Here is a 15,847-nt window from a genome sequence, read left to right on the forward strand (position 1 = left end):
GGTCTGTGCTGGTCCCAAGACCTTACAATCCCAGTGGTCCAATTGTCCCAATCCATCCCTTAACTTATTTATAGGAAGTACCAAAGGACTAACAGTCTGACTGGGTTCTAGTCCTCCTTCAGTGACTTTTGCCAAGCTTTCTTATATAATTCGCACATCAAATTAATTCTTCCAATAAAATTTAAAAGGTTGGAGTGGAGGAAGTGAGGAACCAAAATAATCAAAGATGATATGGAAGTTGCAGAAAGCTGTGCATGAACACTCTGTCTCCATTTTTAATTTTCAAATTTTCTTTGACTAGTCCAATGAATCATTGGTTTCTTCTTTTATGCTCATTAACTTTCCCAACTGACCTCTTAACATAATTCAATATTATTCAATTTTTCTAAAATTTTATTTTTTGATGAAATTGTAAATCCCCTAAGACATTATTAAACTTGTTTTTAATTTCCTCGCTGAAAATTAAGAGTATTAGGCAAATTAAGAGTATTTGCACATTATTTAAACAAAAGTGTGAATGAATCAATATGTGGTACTTATTAAGCATGGGGTTAATTGTCTAGTCATTATTGTTAGGGACGGATTACAAAAATAAGTCAAGAGAAAAGCATTTCTAGAAATCAAGATCTCATCATTAAAACAAAAAGTGGCCTAGAATGCATTTGTAACAGTGTAAGATAAATACATATATTTCTCCTTAAAGTCCCTATATTATCAATTCTTTGACATAAGCATAAAAGTTACATATTTGAAAACATTCAATATATAATGAAAACAATCAATTGATCTAAAAATAATAGTTGGCAGAATATCTTTAAAATATGAGAGACACTACATCTGTCTGGACTTTACTCATTTACTAGTAGATCATACTAGCATTTTAGTATTACTAGTAATTTACACTAGTATTTCAGTATTATTAGAACGTTTCTTCCTATATTTACAAATATTAGTAATACTAAATACCAGCATTCTAAAAGGCCAACCCGGGATCGATTCCTCTGCCCCTCTCAGAGAACCCGGCAAGCTACCGAGAGCATCTCGCCCGCATTGCAAAGCCTGGCAAGCTACCCATGACATGTTCGAATACATCAAACACAGTAACAACAAATCTCACAATGGAGACGTTACTGGGCCTGCTCAAGCAAATCAATGAACAACAGGAGGACAGTGCTACAGTGCTACTAAAAGGAAGAAAAATATTGGTGGTACTAGTGATACTAGTTATCATTAGTATTAACATTACATGAATATTAGTATTGCTAATATTTATACTAGAAATTTATCTAGCATAAATTTTTAATATATTTTAAAAGTATTTGTTAAAGATATTTTCAAATTATCTATTATTCTTACTCATTCCCTACCACATATAAATTTATGATAAAATTTAAGGGTGTTGAATACAAGAATTAATACATTTTCAGATCTTACCAATAGTCCTGGCTCCTGTGGCCAGACATTTTTAGTGTTTATTGTACCAGAAAAAGTGCTTATGTCATAAGATTGGACTGGAGAAGTAATTAGTTAATAACAATAGTCAAAAAAGAAAATAAGAGGCTCTGACATTGCAAGAGTCTTGCAACATCACCAAGAATGCTCTCCTACTAGCATATGGAAAGTTTTCTTATTTGCTAATTAGACTCTACTACCATCCCTTACTCTTTACCACATAAACACCAATTTTATCCTACACATAACCTCAATTAGTTTTTCCTATGCTAAAAGCTAGGGAGACGTGGAACACATATTTCTCCCTTGATTTTGGTTATCAGCTTATACTTGAAAGGGAAACACATTTAAAAAAATCATAGCCATGTGGACAGAATTAATTCCTGAGAGGGGAAAAAAAGTTACAAGACAATGAAGGAGCCCAAAGTAAGAACCAAATATAACAGCCTAGCTCTATACAACAGATGTCCAGCCAGTGGCTGAGATTTAAAGTAAGAAACATTTTCTTTACTTGTGGTTTTCAGTTCCCTGTTAAAGTTTACTATCACCACCTTTTATTTTGGCCAAAACATATTTTAAAAATAGTTTTTCATCTAGTCACAACAAAGTCGTTAAGAAATCTCAAACCAGTTGAGTTCACTTTTAGTTGAAATCACACACACACACACACACACACACACACACACACACACACACACATTTTTTTAAATCCTTTTGTCATTAAGGCTTTGTTTTAGAAAAACTGCCCCTTTTTATATAGCCCCACCTTAACAGATCAACTTAAATGTCAAGTGTCTCCAAGAAGGAAGAACACTGATAAAGAGAGTCGAATTGAAGTCAATGCCAATAAGAATAACACACAGACATATTTGTCCTTCTCTTGCTGTAATGACTGAGTTCAGCCTGGACCACCACCAGCATATGGTATTTGCCGGCTAAGGCTAACACATTACACTCAGATTAAAAGCCTGAACTCCAGGCAAATCAACAGAGATATGTTGGCAGGAGAACCAAATCACACCTGCGATACATCTTCTGGTCTTGACTATGAGAAATGTAGGCCAGAGTAACCCAGAGTCATTGAATCAGCGAGCTGTTAGGCATATTTATCAGATTGGCCCAAGTTTGATATGACAGAAACAGCATGTTCTGCTATTCAATGAACCCTTTGGTGTAAATACCACTCAAACAGCTCGTGAACTTTGGATATTTGTTTATTTTGCACGTAATAGAAGGATGAGACTTTTATTATTTTGGTTTTCCTTTTTGTTCTTAAATACAAAAAATAAGCTTGACCACTGAATGGGATTGACACAAAAAGAGATCAAAGCAGTTTCCTTTTTGTTGGGGTGACGGGGCACATCAGGTTGTGCTCAGGGCCTACTTTAGGCTCTGCACTCAGGGATCACTTCTGGCAGGCTCCAGGGACAGTGTGGGGTGCCTGGGATTGAACAGGAGTCAGCTGTGTGCAAGGCATGCAACCCGCACACTGCACTATCACTTAGGTTCATAAAGCAGTTTCCTGAAGGGGAAAAAAACCACTTATTTTATTTTCCTTCTTTCTTTCTTTCTTTCTTTCTTTCTTTCTTTCTTTCTTGCTTGCTTGCTTGCTTGCTTGCTTGCTTGCTTTTTGGGTCACACCCGACAATGCACAGGGGTTACTCCTGGCTCTGCACTCAGGAATTACTCCCAGCAGTGCTCAGGGAACCATATGGGATGCTGGGAATCAAACCCGGGTCGGCCGCGTGCAAGGCGAACACCGTACTCACTATGCTATCCAGCCCCCAAATCACTTATTTTAAAATAATTTTGTTCAGAAACTTCTAAATAGAATCCTTTGTTTAAGATTGTACTCAGTTGCCTCAGTTAACTCATTATTTTTAAAATGCTACCAACGAATATTTTTAAGCAACAATATGATTCTTTAGAATCACTATAAAAATATCCAAATTAAATCATTCCCAAATAATAACTTTTCCTTTTTGTAATGAAATGATAAAGTTTTTTTGTTTTTTTCTCTAGAATTAAATGAAATGTCAAATCAACAGTAAAGTAAGCCACTGAGAGAAACGAGCACTCTGAAACAGTGGTACAGGGAAGGATAAAATGCCACAGCCTTTCTGTAGGGCTGTTTGGCAATAATTATCAAAACTTTTAGACATATTTCAAAGTTTTACAGTACATCCACTTCTAGAAATTTTTCTTAGTACTAAATAATAACATTGATTGTGAAGTTAACACTGTAATAGATTTGCTATCCACATAAAGGGGAATTTGTTAAATAAACATGCTATATTCCTTGTGGGCTGGAGCAAAAGCACAGTAGGTAAGGCATTTGCCTTGCAAGGTGCCAATATAGTTGACCCAAGTTCGATTCCTCCGCCCCTCTCGGAGAGCCTGGCAAGCTACCAAAAGTATCTTGCCCGCACGGAAAGCCTGGCAAGCTACCTGTGACGTATTCGATATGCGAAACACAGTAACAACAAGTCTCACAATGGAGATGTTACTGGGCCCACTTGAGCAAATCGATGAACAATGGGAGGGCAGTGGTTTTTGTTTATTCCTTGTGATAGAACACTAACACCATTAAAATGATGCCAAGTAAAATATGTAATATCTCAAGACAATGTTATTGATTTATGCGAAGTGAAAATACAGGTTATAAAATATTAAGTGTGATATGATCAGAATATTATAAAACCCACTTCTCTTTTTCCACACATGACCAGAACATCCACAGGATTTCAGTAGAAAAAGCTGAAGGGTCAGATTTTTTCAATAAAATTCTTTGGGAAGTCAAAACAAAGAATACAAAACAGAGAATACAAAAATGACACTCATGATATTTTAAGTCTCTGGCATATAAAACTATGGCATAGAACCAGCCCCTAGAAAGCCGGTTTTCAACCCCTGATCTGCGTGGGACAGGCACAGAGGCCCAGGTCTGGGCAACAAAGCTGAACGGCTCCAATTCCAACAGGTACAGCCCGCCCCCAAGGGCCTGGGTCCCTCTCTGGGCATGCGCAGCTAGAACCAGCCCTTAGAAAGCCGGTTTTCAACCCCTGATCTGCGTGGGACGGGCACAGAGGCCCAGCTCTGGGCAACAAAGCTGAACTGCTCCAATTTCAAACAGGAGACGTTCCCAACTCCTCGCCCAGTGACAGGGACTCTTTCCAGAGCCACGGCCACGAAATATTTTCCCACTACATATGCCAAAGGAACCATAAGCTACCTTCTTAGATGGAAAATTCTCTATTTTAGCTCAGCCACTAGAAACACAGTAGCCAATAACTCCTAAGCATATCTTAACTCACACTGCATATCAAGCAGAATAGTAACAGTGAACGTGAAGGACTAAACCACACCTCTCACAATGGTAAAGCAACGCCAAAGCCCACCAAACTTTCATATTGAAGAGTCTAGCCCAGATGACACCAACAGTACTGTAGTGTTAGACAACCTCTCTGACAAGGAATTCAGAAGGGAGCTACTTAGGATGCTTAGGGAATTAAAAGAAACAATGGAAAGCAATGCCAATAGAAGACAAGAGGATCTGAAGGCAGAAATGAGGAAAATGCAATCAGAAATGTCAGACCTGAAAAATCTCGTAGGCGAATTGAAAAGCTCAGTGGAAGGCCTCAGCAGCAGAGTAACAGCTGCTGAGAACAGAATCAGTGAGCTCGAAGATGAAGTTCAGAGACTCTCCAGAAAAGAGCAGAAAATGGAAAAGAGACTCACAATTCGAGAACAGATGGCAAGAGAAGATCGTGATGAAGCCAAGAGGGGTAACATAAGAATTATTGGAGTCCCAGAGGGACAGGAAGAAAACTTCGATGAAGAAGAAACTGTCAAAGACATCATTGCTACAACATTTCCAGAGCTGAAGAAAACTTGTGACCACATTCAGGAGGCCCGAAGGGTACCAGCTAGAAGAAATCTGAATAAAAATACCCCAAGACACATTCTGATCAAAATGACCAAAACCTTAGACAGAGACAAAATTCTGAAAGCAGCAAGATCGAAGAAAGAAATCTCTTACAAAGGAGCATCCTTAAAATTCACAGCTGATTTTTCTGATGAAACCCTCATGGCCCGAAAACAGTGGTGGGACATAGTGAAAAAACTCAATGAAATAAATGCCTCCCAAAAAATACTTTTCCCAGCAAGACTCTCATTCATAATAGAAGGAACAACACACAGTTTCACAGACAAACAACAGCTCAGGAACTTCATAGACTCAAAACCATGGTTACAAGAACAACTAAATGGGCTACTTTAAGGCAAGAAAGGCCCCTCAAATACACCAAACTTTAACAGAGCAATGGGACAAAATCCCATAACAATAATCTCTCTCAATGTCAATGGGCTAAACGCACCAATTAAAAGACATAGAGTGGCAGGATGGATTAGAAAATTGAACCCAACATTCTGCTGCCTGCAAGAAACGCATCTCAATAGTCAAAGCAAACACAGACTCAGAGTCAAAGGTTGGAAAACAATCCTACAGGCAAACAGCTCCCATAAAAAAGCTTGGGTAGCCATCCTTATATCAGACCACATCGATTTCAGAGTGAGGAAGGTCATAAGAGACAGTGAAGGCCATTTCTTATTGATCAAAGGATCTGTACAACAGGAAGAACTTACAATAACAAATGTATATGCACCTAATGAGAGACCAGCAAAGTACTTAAAACAACTACTCATAGATTTGGAAAAAGACATCAATAGCAACACAATACTAGTGGGAGACTTCAACACTGCTTTGTCACCTCTTGATAGATCAACCAGACTCAAGCTTAGCAAGGACATACTTCATTTGAGGGAAACAATGGAAGAAAGGGGCTTAGTAGATATATACAGGACACTTCATCCACAAAAAGCTGAATACACATTCTTCTCAAGCGTACATGGAACATTCTCCAAGATAGACCACATGCTGAGCCACAAAACATGCCTCCATAAAATTAAGAAGGTAGAGATTGTATCAACAATCTTCTCAGACCATAATGCGCTGAAATTAGAAGTAAATCACACACAAAAACAGAAAACTAAATCAAACACCTGGAAATTAAACAGTGCACTATTGAACAACGAGTGGATTAGACAGGAAATCAAAGAGGAAATCAAAAGATTCCTAGAAATGAATGAAAATGAGAACACGAGTTACCAAAACTTATGGGACACAGCAAAGGCTGTGTTAAGAGGAAAGTTTATAGCTCTACAAGCATTCCTCAGGAAGGAGGAGCGAGCACACATAAGTAACCTAACCTCACAGCTTAAGAGCTTGGAGAAGGACCAAAAAAAGGAGCACAACCCGAACAGGAGAAAGGAAATAATAAAACTCAGAGCAGAGATTAACGAGATGGAAACCCAAAAAACAATCCGAAAGATCAATGAAACCAAAAGCTGGTTCTTTGAGAAAATTAACAAGATCGATAAGCGTCTAGCAAAACTCACAAAGAAAGGGAGAGAGAAAACCCTAATAAACCGAATCAGAAATGAAAAGGGGGTCATTACAACAGAAACCACAGAAATTCAGAGGATCCTCAGGGAGTACTTTGAGAAGCTTTATGCCACAGAACATCAAAACCTCGAGGAAATGGATAAATTCCTAGACTCCTACAGACTCCCAAGGCTGAACCAAGAAGACCTGGAATACCTGAACAGACCTATCACCATCAAGGAAATTGAAATGGTAATAAAAAGTCTCCCCAAGCACAAAAGTCCTGTCCCGGATGGATTCACTAGTGAATTCTTCCAAATCTTTAAAGAGGACTTACTCCCAATGCTCTTTAAGCTTTTCCATGAAATTGAAATATCAAAAACACTTCCAAACAGTTTCTACGAAGCAAATATCACACTGATACCAAAAGCAGGCAGAGATAGCACAAAGAAAGTGAATTACAGGCCGATATCCCTGATGAACACAGATGCAAAGATCCTCAACAAACTACTATCAAATAGAATCCAACTACTCATCAAAAAGATCATACACCATGACCAAGTAGGATTCATCCCAGGGATGCAAGGATTGTTTAACATTCGGAAATCAATCAACATAATCCATCATATCAACAAAAGAAAAGATAAAAAGCATATGATCATATCAATAGATGCAGAGAAAGCATTTGATAAGATCCAGCACCCCTTTATGATGAAAACCCTAGCCAAAATGGGTATAGAGGGGACCTTCCTCAACATAATTAAAGCCATCTACCACAAGCCTACAGCAAGCATCATCCTCAATGGGGAAAAACTGAGAGCCTTCCCTCTAAGATCAGGGATGAGACAGGGATGCCGACTCTCTCCACTGCTGTTCAATATAGTACTGGAAGTACTTGCAATAGCGATTAGGCAGGAAAAAGATATTAAGGGTATTCAGGTAGGAAAGGAAGAAATCAAGCTCTCACTATTCGCAGATGATATGATACTCTACTTAGAGAACCCAATAACTTCCACCAAAAAACTCCTAGAAACAATAGACTCATATAGTAAAGTTGCAGGTTATAAAATCAATACCCAAAAGTCCACGGCTTTCCTATACGCAAACAGTGAGAGAGAAGAAAGCAACATGAAAAAAACAATCCCGTTCACAATTGTGCCCCAGAAAATCAAGTACCTAGGAATCAGCTTAACTAAGTAAGTAAAGGACCTGTACGAAGAAAACTACAAAACGCTACTTCAGGAAATAAAAGAGGACATGAGGAAATGGAAAGATATCCCCTGCTCATGGGTCGGGAGACTTAACATTGTCAAAATGGCAATACTACCGAAAACATTGTATAAATTCAATGCAATCCCTATAAGGATACCCATGACATTCTTCAAAGAAATGGAGCAAACACTCCTGAAATTTATATGGAACAATAAGCCCCCACGAAGAGCTAAAGCAATTCTTGGGAAAAAGAAAATGGGAGGAATCAACCTCCCTAATTTCAAACTGTACTACAAAGCAGTAATAATTAAAACAGCATGGTACTGGAACAAAGGCAGAACTGCAGACCAATGGAACAGGGTTAAATACACTGACATCTCCCCTCAATCATATGCTCATCTAATCTTTGATAAAGGTGCAAGTAATGTGAAGTGGAGTAAGGAAAGCCTCTTTAATAAATTGTGTTGGCATCACTGGACGGCTACATGCAAAAAAATAGGCTCAGAACTCTGCCTAACACCATGTACAAAAGTAAGATCAAAATGGATTAAAGACTTCAACATCAGACCAGAAACCATAAGGTACATTGAAGATAAAGTTGGCAAAACCCTCCATGACATTGAAGCTAATGGTATCTTCAAAGATGCCACGCCACTGGCCGAGCAAGTGAAAACAGAGATAGATAAATGGGACTATCTTAAACTAAGAAGCTTCTGCACCTCCAAAGAAACAGTGACCAAAATACAAAGACAGTCTACAGAATGGGAAAGGATATTCACCGAATACACATCTGACAAGGGGTTGATATCCAGGATATGCAAAATACTGGTTAAACTCCACAAGAAGAAAACATCCAACCCCATCCAAAAATGGGGCAATGAAATGAACAGAAACTTTCTCAAAGAAGAAATCCGAATGGCAAAAAAGCACATGAGAAAATGCTCTACATCATTAATCATCAGGGAGATGCAGATCAAAACCACAATGAGATACCATCTCACACCTCAGAGACTGGCCCACATTCAAAAGAACAAAAGCAACCGATGCTGGCATGGATGTGGCGAGAAAGGGACACTCCTTCACTGTTGGTGGGAATGTCGACTGGTTCAGCCCTTCTGGAAAACAGTATGGACGATTCTCAAAAAATTAGAAATTGAGCTCCCATTTGACCCAACAATACCACTCCTGGGAATATATCCCAGAGAGGCAAAAATGTATAGTCGAAGTGACATCTGCACTTGTTTGTTCATTGCAGCACTCTTTACAATAGCCAGAAACTGGAAGAAACCTGAATGCCCAAGAACAGATGACTGGTTAAAGAAACTTTGGTACATCTACACAATGGAGTACTATGTAGCTGTTAGAAAAGATGAAGTCATGAAATTTACATACAAGTGGTACAACATGGAAAGTATCATGCTAAGCGAAATGAGTCAGAAAGAGAGGGATAGACATAGAAAGATTGCATTCATCTGGGGGATATAAAGTAACAAAGTATGAGATTAATACCCAAGAATAGCTGAGATCAGCACCAGGAGGATTACTCCATAACTTAGAGGCCAGCCGGGTATCTTAGAGGAAAGGGCAGTTCAGATAGAGAAGGGAGCACCAAATAAAGGATGTTTGGAGGATCTTCCCAAGAGGGGAGATGCATGTCGAAAGTAGACTATGGACTGAACATGTTTGCCACTCAATGCCTCTTTTGCAATCCACAACACCCAAAAGGAGAGAGAGAACACAGGGGATTGCCCTTCCACAGAGGCAGGGGGGATAGGGGGATGGGGGTGGGAGGGATATTATCTATGGTGGTGGAAAATGGGCACTGGTGGAGGGATGGGTATCTGATCATTGTATAATTGAAACCAAAGCACAAAAAATTGTAAATTTACAACTGTAAAAAAATAAAATAAAATAAAGGGAAAAAAAACTATGGCAAACATTAACGAAAATTCAACTCCTAGTTAAATTAACATAAAATTTCACATTAAGATCTATTTACCGGGGGTATGGTGCCGCCAGCAGGTCAATCTGTACCTGTGGGGCGAGTGCAACAGCAGCCTGATGGCACTGTCAGATTTTCAGATACCCCTAAATTACTGCTGTGCCTTTGACCAGACAAAAACTTGGGGAAAAGTTTACGAAGAACGTAAATGCCAAAAGTTAGGTATGTGGGAGACACACCCACAAACCACCTCCAGCTCAGCTATATAATTGGAGGCATGGCCTCTCTGGTTCCTAATCGAACTGTTTAATGGCTATGATCCCAGAGACTCAGAAACGAATCTTGGAACCCAAAGGCTTTTGGCTGGCAGAAATGCATACTGTTCCTGCAGTAGGTCACTGGGGCTGGGCCACTCCAGGTGGGAATAAGTTTCGTGCCTTGGCCTGTTCCCCTTGGCGGCCTGGTGACTGCACCTCCAGAGGCCACTGGACAGTCAGGTTTGGGCCTGCAGTGACGAGACACACAGGGCCTCACCAGATGGGAGTGGAACCAACCCTTTCCTCCCCATCCCAGCGAGACCCAGAGTCTCCGCCTACAAACGGCTTCTCTGGTTCCTGATCAATCTGCTTAATGGCCATGAACCCAGAGACTCAGAAACAAATCTCGAAACCCAGCGGCTTTTGGCAGAAATGCATCTGGACAGCATACAAGGTGTCTGCCGCCTCAGAGCTTATTGGAAAGCCAGGTGTGAGCCAGTGGTGACGGGGCAACTGCAGTTTCATGGGAAGGGGGGCGGTACCAGCTCGTCCTCCACACCCTACTGACATCACGAATTGCCCCCCATATGCCCCCCATGAGTAGCTCTCCAGTAGAGCCAGAACACCAGATGTACAGAAACCAATCTCGTAATTATCTGGCTCTTTTCAGAAATCCAAAATCATTATATGATTCTCATAACCAGCTATAGAAAACAAAGTATTTCACAATACCTTTTCAGCAATTCTGATTACTGGGGGGGAGGGGAATTCTAAACAATAATGGTGCATCTTTTGTTGAAATAATGAATGTAATCAATGTAGAAAATAGTTAAGTGGAAATTATCTGCCTCACAGGCATTGGGAAGGGTGGGAAGGGGGTATAATTGGGGTTCTTGGTGGTGAAAAATCAGTACTGGTGAAGGGAGAGGTGTTTGATCATTGTATGACCGAGACTTAAACCTGAAAGCTTAGTAACTTTTCCCACAGTGATTCAATAAATAAATATAAGAAGATAAATAAATAAATAAATAAATAAAACTATGAAAAAAAAAAGTAAGGTGGAGTTCATGCCCAAATCAATCAGCTAATCAGTGGCTAAATAAATAGCATTACTCCTACATAATAAATAAATAAATAAATATCTATTTACCTTGTTCTTAGTACACTACACATACAGAGCTTATCTTTCATTAAAAATCATGATATGTGCCAAAATAAAGAAAAATAACAGAAGAGAGAAAGATCAGAAATAAACTCAAATGAGACACGGATTTGAGAATTATCATGAAAGGTATTTTAAATAACTGCTTTGTTTGTTATAGTTTTGTTACTTGGCTGAATTGGAAAAAATAAACAAAATTTAGGAACATGGGTCATCTAAGCAGAAAGAAACTCTAAGAAAAAATCATAAGAAAAGCTGCAAAATAAAAAGCACTGCTAGAGCAATAAAGATTGTGAATAAGAATCCTATTTCAGATTTAATATAAACTGAATGAAAACAAACCATTCTTGTATTCTATTTTCTCATAAATTTTATAGTATTTAGAAATTGATTTTGATCAAGTCATTAGAAAAACAGGCTTTCCCCACCCCTTAAGTTGTTCATGTTATACTTACATATTCTTTTTAAAGTTTCAATATATTTATAATATTTTATTTTCTTTGGGGGGGCATACCTGGGGATGCTCAGGCATTGATCAGGGGTTACTCTAGGCTCTTCACTCAGAAATCAATCCTGACAGTGCTTGGGGACCATATGAAATTCTAGGGATTGAACCTGAGCTAGTTGCATGCAATGCAAGTGCCTTCACCTGCTGTACTCTCCTACAGGCCCTGATATGTTCATAAAATTTTAAAGTATTACAACCAAGCACATAGTCAGGATTTGTTTCCAACCAGAGTCTGAATCTCTTAATCAAAGTGGTAGTACAAATAAATAAATAAGATGCAAATCCCATTGATTAAAGTCTACTTTATTCTAAAATTTTAAGCCACAAATGTTTGCTATAAAATTTCCTGGATTGATTAGTGAGGTGTGGTAGAAATTAATCTTAGGAAAGCTGAAAGAGTTCCAAACTGGGCTTCTAAAAGCAATATTTAGTATTGCTTGGTGTTCCGTGTCACTGGAATAATGATATTGCCAGTGTATTTTATATTACCAATGTATTACATTGCCAATTGTAATACCAATGTATCGAAGGGCCTTCAGTCCAGAAGATTAGACTGGTAACAGAGTACACTGGCCCTAACTAGAGTGATATTTAAGCATGACTCATCTTAATGGAGTAGCTGTTTTGTTCATTATAAATTTGGTTCTCAAATATGTTCTTCTAGTTTCCCCAGAATTGTCAGCATGTCAAGGCTGTATTGAACAAAACATTTTTAGACACTTAAAAAGTGTTGAAGAAGCTGAGAATATGTGAAAGTAAAAAATACTTTAACAGTATGTCATAAGATGGTTTGTTTTTTCTCCAATTACCAAGATCCAGCACAGGGTCTTATATACAAACTTCAGTACCAAGGAAAAGAGAAAATTCCCCATGCAGCTTAAGTATTTCTGGGAAAACTAGTATTACCACTCGTGACTGTAAAGATAAGCTTTTCCAGTAATAATTAAAACAGCATGGTACTGGAACAAAAGGAGAACAGCAGACCAATGGAACAGAGTTGAATATATTGACATCTCCCCCAAACATATGATCACCTAATCTTTGATAAAGGAGCAAGAAATGTGAAGTGGAGTAAGGAAAGCCTTTTTAACAAATGGTGCTGGCAAAACTGGATGGCTACATGCAAAATAATGGGCTCAGATCTCTGCCTAACACCATGTACAAAAGTAAGATCAAAATGGATTAAAGACCTCAACATCAGACCGGAATCCATAAGGTACATTGAAGACAAAGTTGGCAAAACCCTCTATGACATTGAAGCTAATGGTGCCTTCAAAGATGTCGCGCCACTGACTAAGCAAGTGAAAACAGAGATAGACAAATGGGACTATCTTAAACTAAGAAGCTTCTGCACCTCAAAAGAAACGGTGACCAAAATACAAAGACAGTCCACACAATGGGAAAGGATATTCGCCAAATACACATCCGACAAGGGGTTGATATCAAGGATATACAAAGTACTGGTTGAACTCCACAAGAAGAAAATATCCAACCCCATCCAAAAATGGGGCAATGAAATGAATAGAAACTTTCTCAAAAAAGAAATCCGAATGGCTAAAAGAGAAAATGCTCCACATCATTAATCATCAGGGAGATGCAGATCTGAACAACAATGAGATATCATTTCACATCACAGGGACTGGCCCACATCCAAAAGAACAAAAGCAACCAGTGCTGGAGCAGATGTGGAGAGAAAGGGACCCTCCTTCACTGCTGGTGGGAATGCCGACTGGTTTAACCCTTTTGGAAAACAGTATGGACGATTCTCCAAAAATTAGAAATTGAGCTCCCATTTGACCTAGCAATTCCACTCCTGGGAATATACTCCGGAGAGGCAAAAAAGTATAGTTGAAGTGACATCTGCAGTTGTCTGTTCATTGTAGCACTGTTTACAATAGCTAGAATCTGGAAAAAAACCTGAGTGCCCAAGAACAGATGACTGGTTAAAGAAGCTTTGGTACATCTACACAATGGAATACTATGTAGCTGCCAGAAAGGATGAAGTCATGAAATTTACATACAAGTGGTACTACATGGAAAGTATCATGCTAAGTGAAATGAGTCAGAAAGAGAGGGATAGACATAGAAAGATTGCATTCATCTGGGGAACATGAAGTAACAAAATAGGAGACTATCACCCAAGAATAGCCGAGGTAAGTACCAGGAGGATTACTCCATGGCTTTGAGGACAGCCGCACACGCTAGGGGAAAAGGCAGCTCAGATAGAGAAGGGAGCACCAAATAAAGGGTGTTGGGAGGTTCCTCTCAGGATGGGAAATGTGTGATGAGAGTAGACTGTAGTCTGAACAAGATTGCCACTCAATGTCTCTTTTGCAAACCACAGCACTCAAAAGGAGAGAGATAACAAAAGGGAGTGCCCTGCCACAGTGGTAGGGTGGGATGGGGGGAAAGGGGATGGGAGGGATACTGGGACTGATGGTGGTGGAGAATGGGCACTAGTGGAGGGATGGGTATTCGATTATTGTATAACTTAAACCCAAGCACAAAAATTTGTAAGTCTACAACTGTACCTCATGGTGTTTCACTAATAAAAATTTAAGGAAAAAAAAGATAAGCTTTTCTTTTTCTTTCTTTTTATAATGTTAAATTCCCTACAACAACATAGTTAGGGGCACTATGTACTGCACAGTGAATGAAGGAAGCCATCAGACCCTTTTCTTCACTAACTGAAATAGCTGATCAAACACTGATCAGTAGAAGTAAAAGCACACCAAAGGGGCAACAGTATGAAGAATGAATGGTTCTTCCATTGTCATTCTAGTTAGAACTCTACTTGGACCCTCAAACCACCCAAAAATTATTTTACCTCTCTCAGAGACGTTCCCTATTAAGCCACTGTTTGAGTAGCACTGTAGCACTGTCGTCCCGTTGTTCAGGCACGAGCAGGCACCAGTAACGTCTCCATTGTGAGACTTGTTACTGTTTTTGGCATATCAAATACGCCATGGGGAATTTGCCAGACTCTGCCGTGTGGGCGGGATACTCTCAGTAGCTTGCCGGGCTCTCCGAGAGGAACTGTTTGAGTACTGCTATCAATCTTTTACTGTAAAATCTTTTTTTCTTACCTATACAGTTTTGAATAAAATAACTTTCAACAAAAAATAAAATTCAAAGATTCTGATAAAAAAAAACTTTCTTAAAGATAAGTTGGAAGAAATATCAAGGAGAAGAAAAATGGACCAGGCAAAAATGAACAAAAGAAGAAAGAATAATGATTATGTATTATCAAATAACAACTAATAATTGAGACAATCAAGTTTATTTAAACTGGAATTCCAAAGGTAATGTGAAGGATATGGGGCTTGGATAAGTTATAGAATGTTTCTTAGTTATTTTCCCAATGATTGACTACAAGTATTATCCTTGAATTCCACCTATTTTGTTAATTTATTTTTTAACTAAATCACGATGAGATACACAATTACAAAATTTTTCATGATTGATTATCAATTATACAATGTTCCAACACCTGTCCCTTCACCAGTGCACATTTCCCACCACCAACATAACCATTAACTATCCTACCTGCCTGTATTGTAGGCACTTTTCTTCTCTCTCTCTGCCTCTCACCGTTTCTATCTATATCTCTCTCTATCTCTGTCTATATATCTCTGTCTCTCCTTTTGGGCATTATGGTTTTTTAATACAGATATTGAAAGGTTGTCATGTATATCCCTTTACCTACTTTCAGCACTCAGTTCTTGTACAGAGTGATCATTTCCAACTATCAGTGTCATAGTGGCCTCCTATTAATGATTAAGATTACACCTACAAGAACATTAGAGTCCACATATTTTTGGGCAGATGCACATCCTTCAAGTTTACTGCACTGGAACAGCCCAGAACAGAA

This window comes from Sorex fumeus, unplaced genomic scaffold (genome assembly GCF_029834395.1).
Source record: "Sorex fumeus unplaced genomic scaffold, SorFum_2.1 ptg000015l, whole genome shotgun sequence".
In the NCBI taxonomy this organism is placed as follows: Eukaryota; Metazoa; Chordata; class Mammalia; order Eulipotyphla; family Soricidae; genus Sorex; species Sorex fumeus.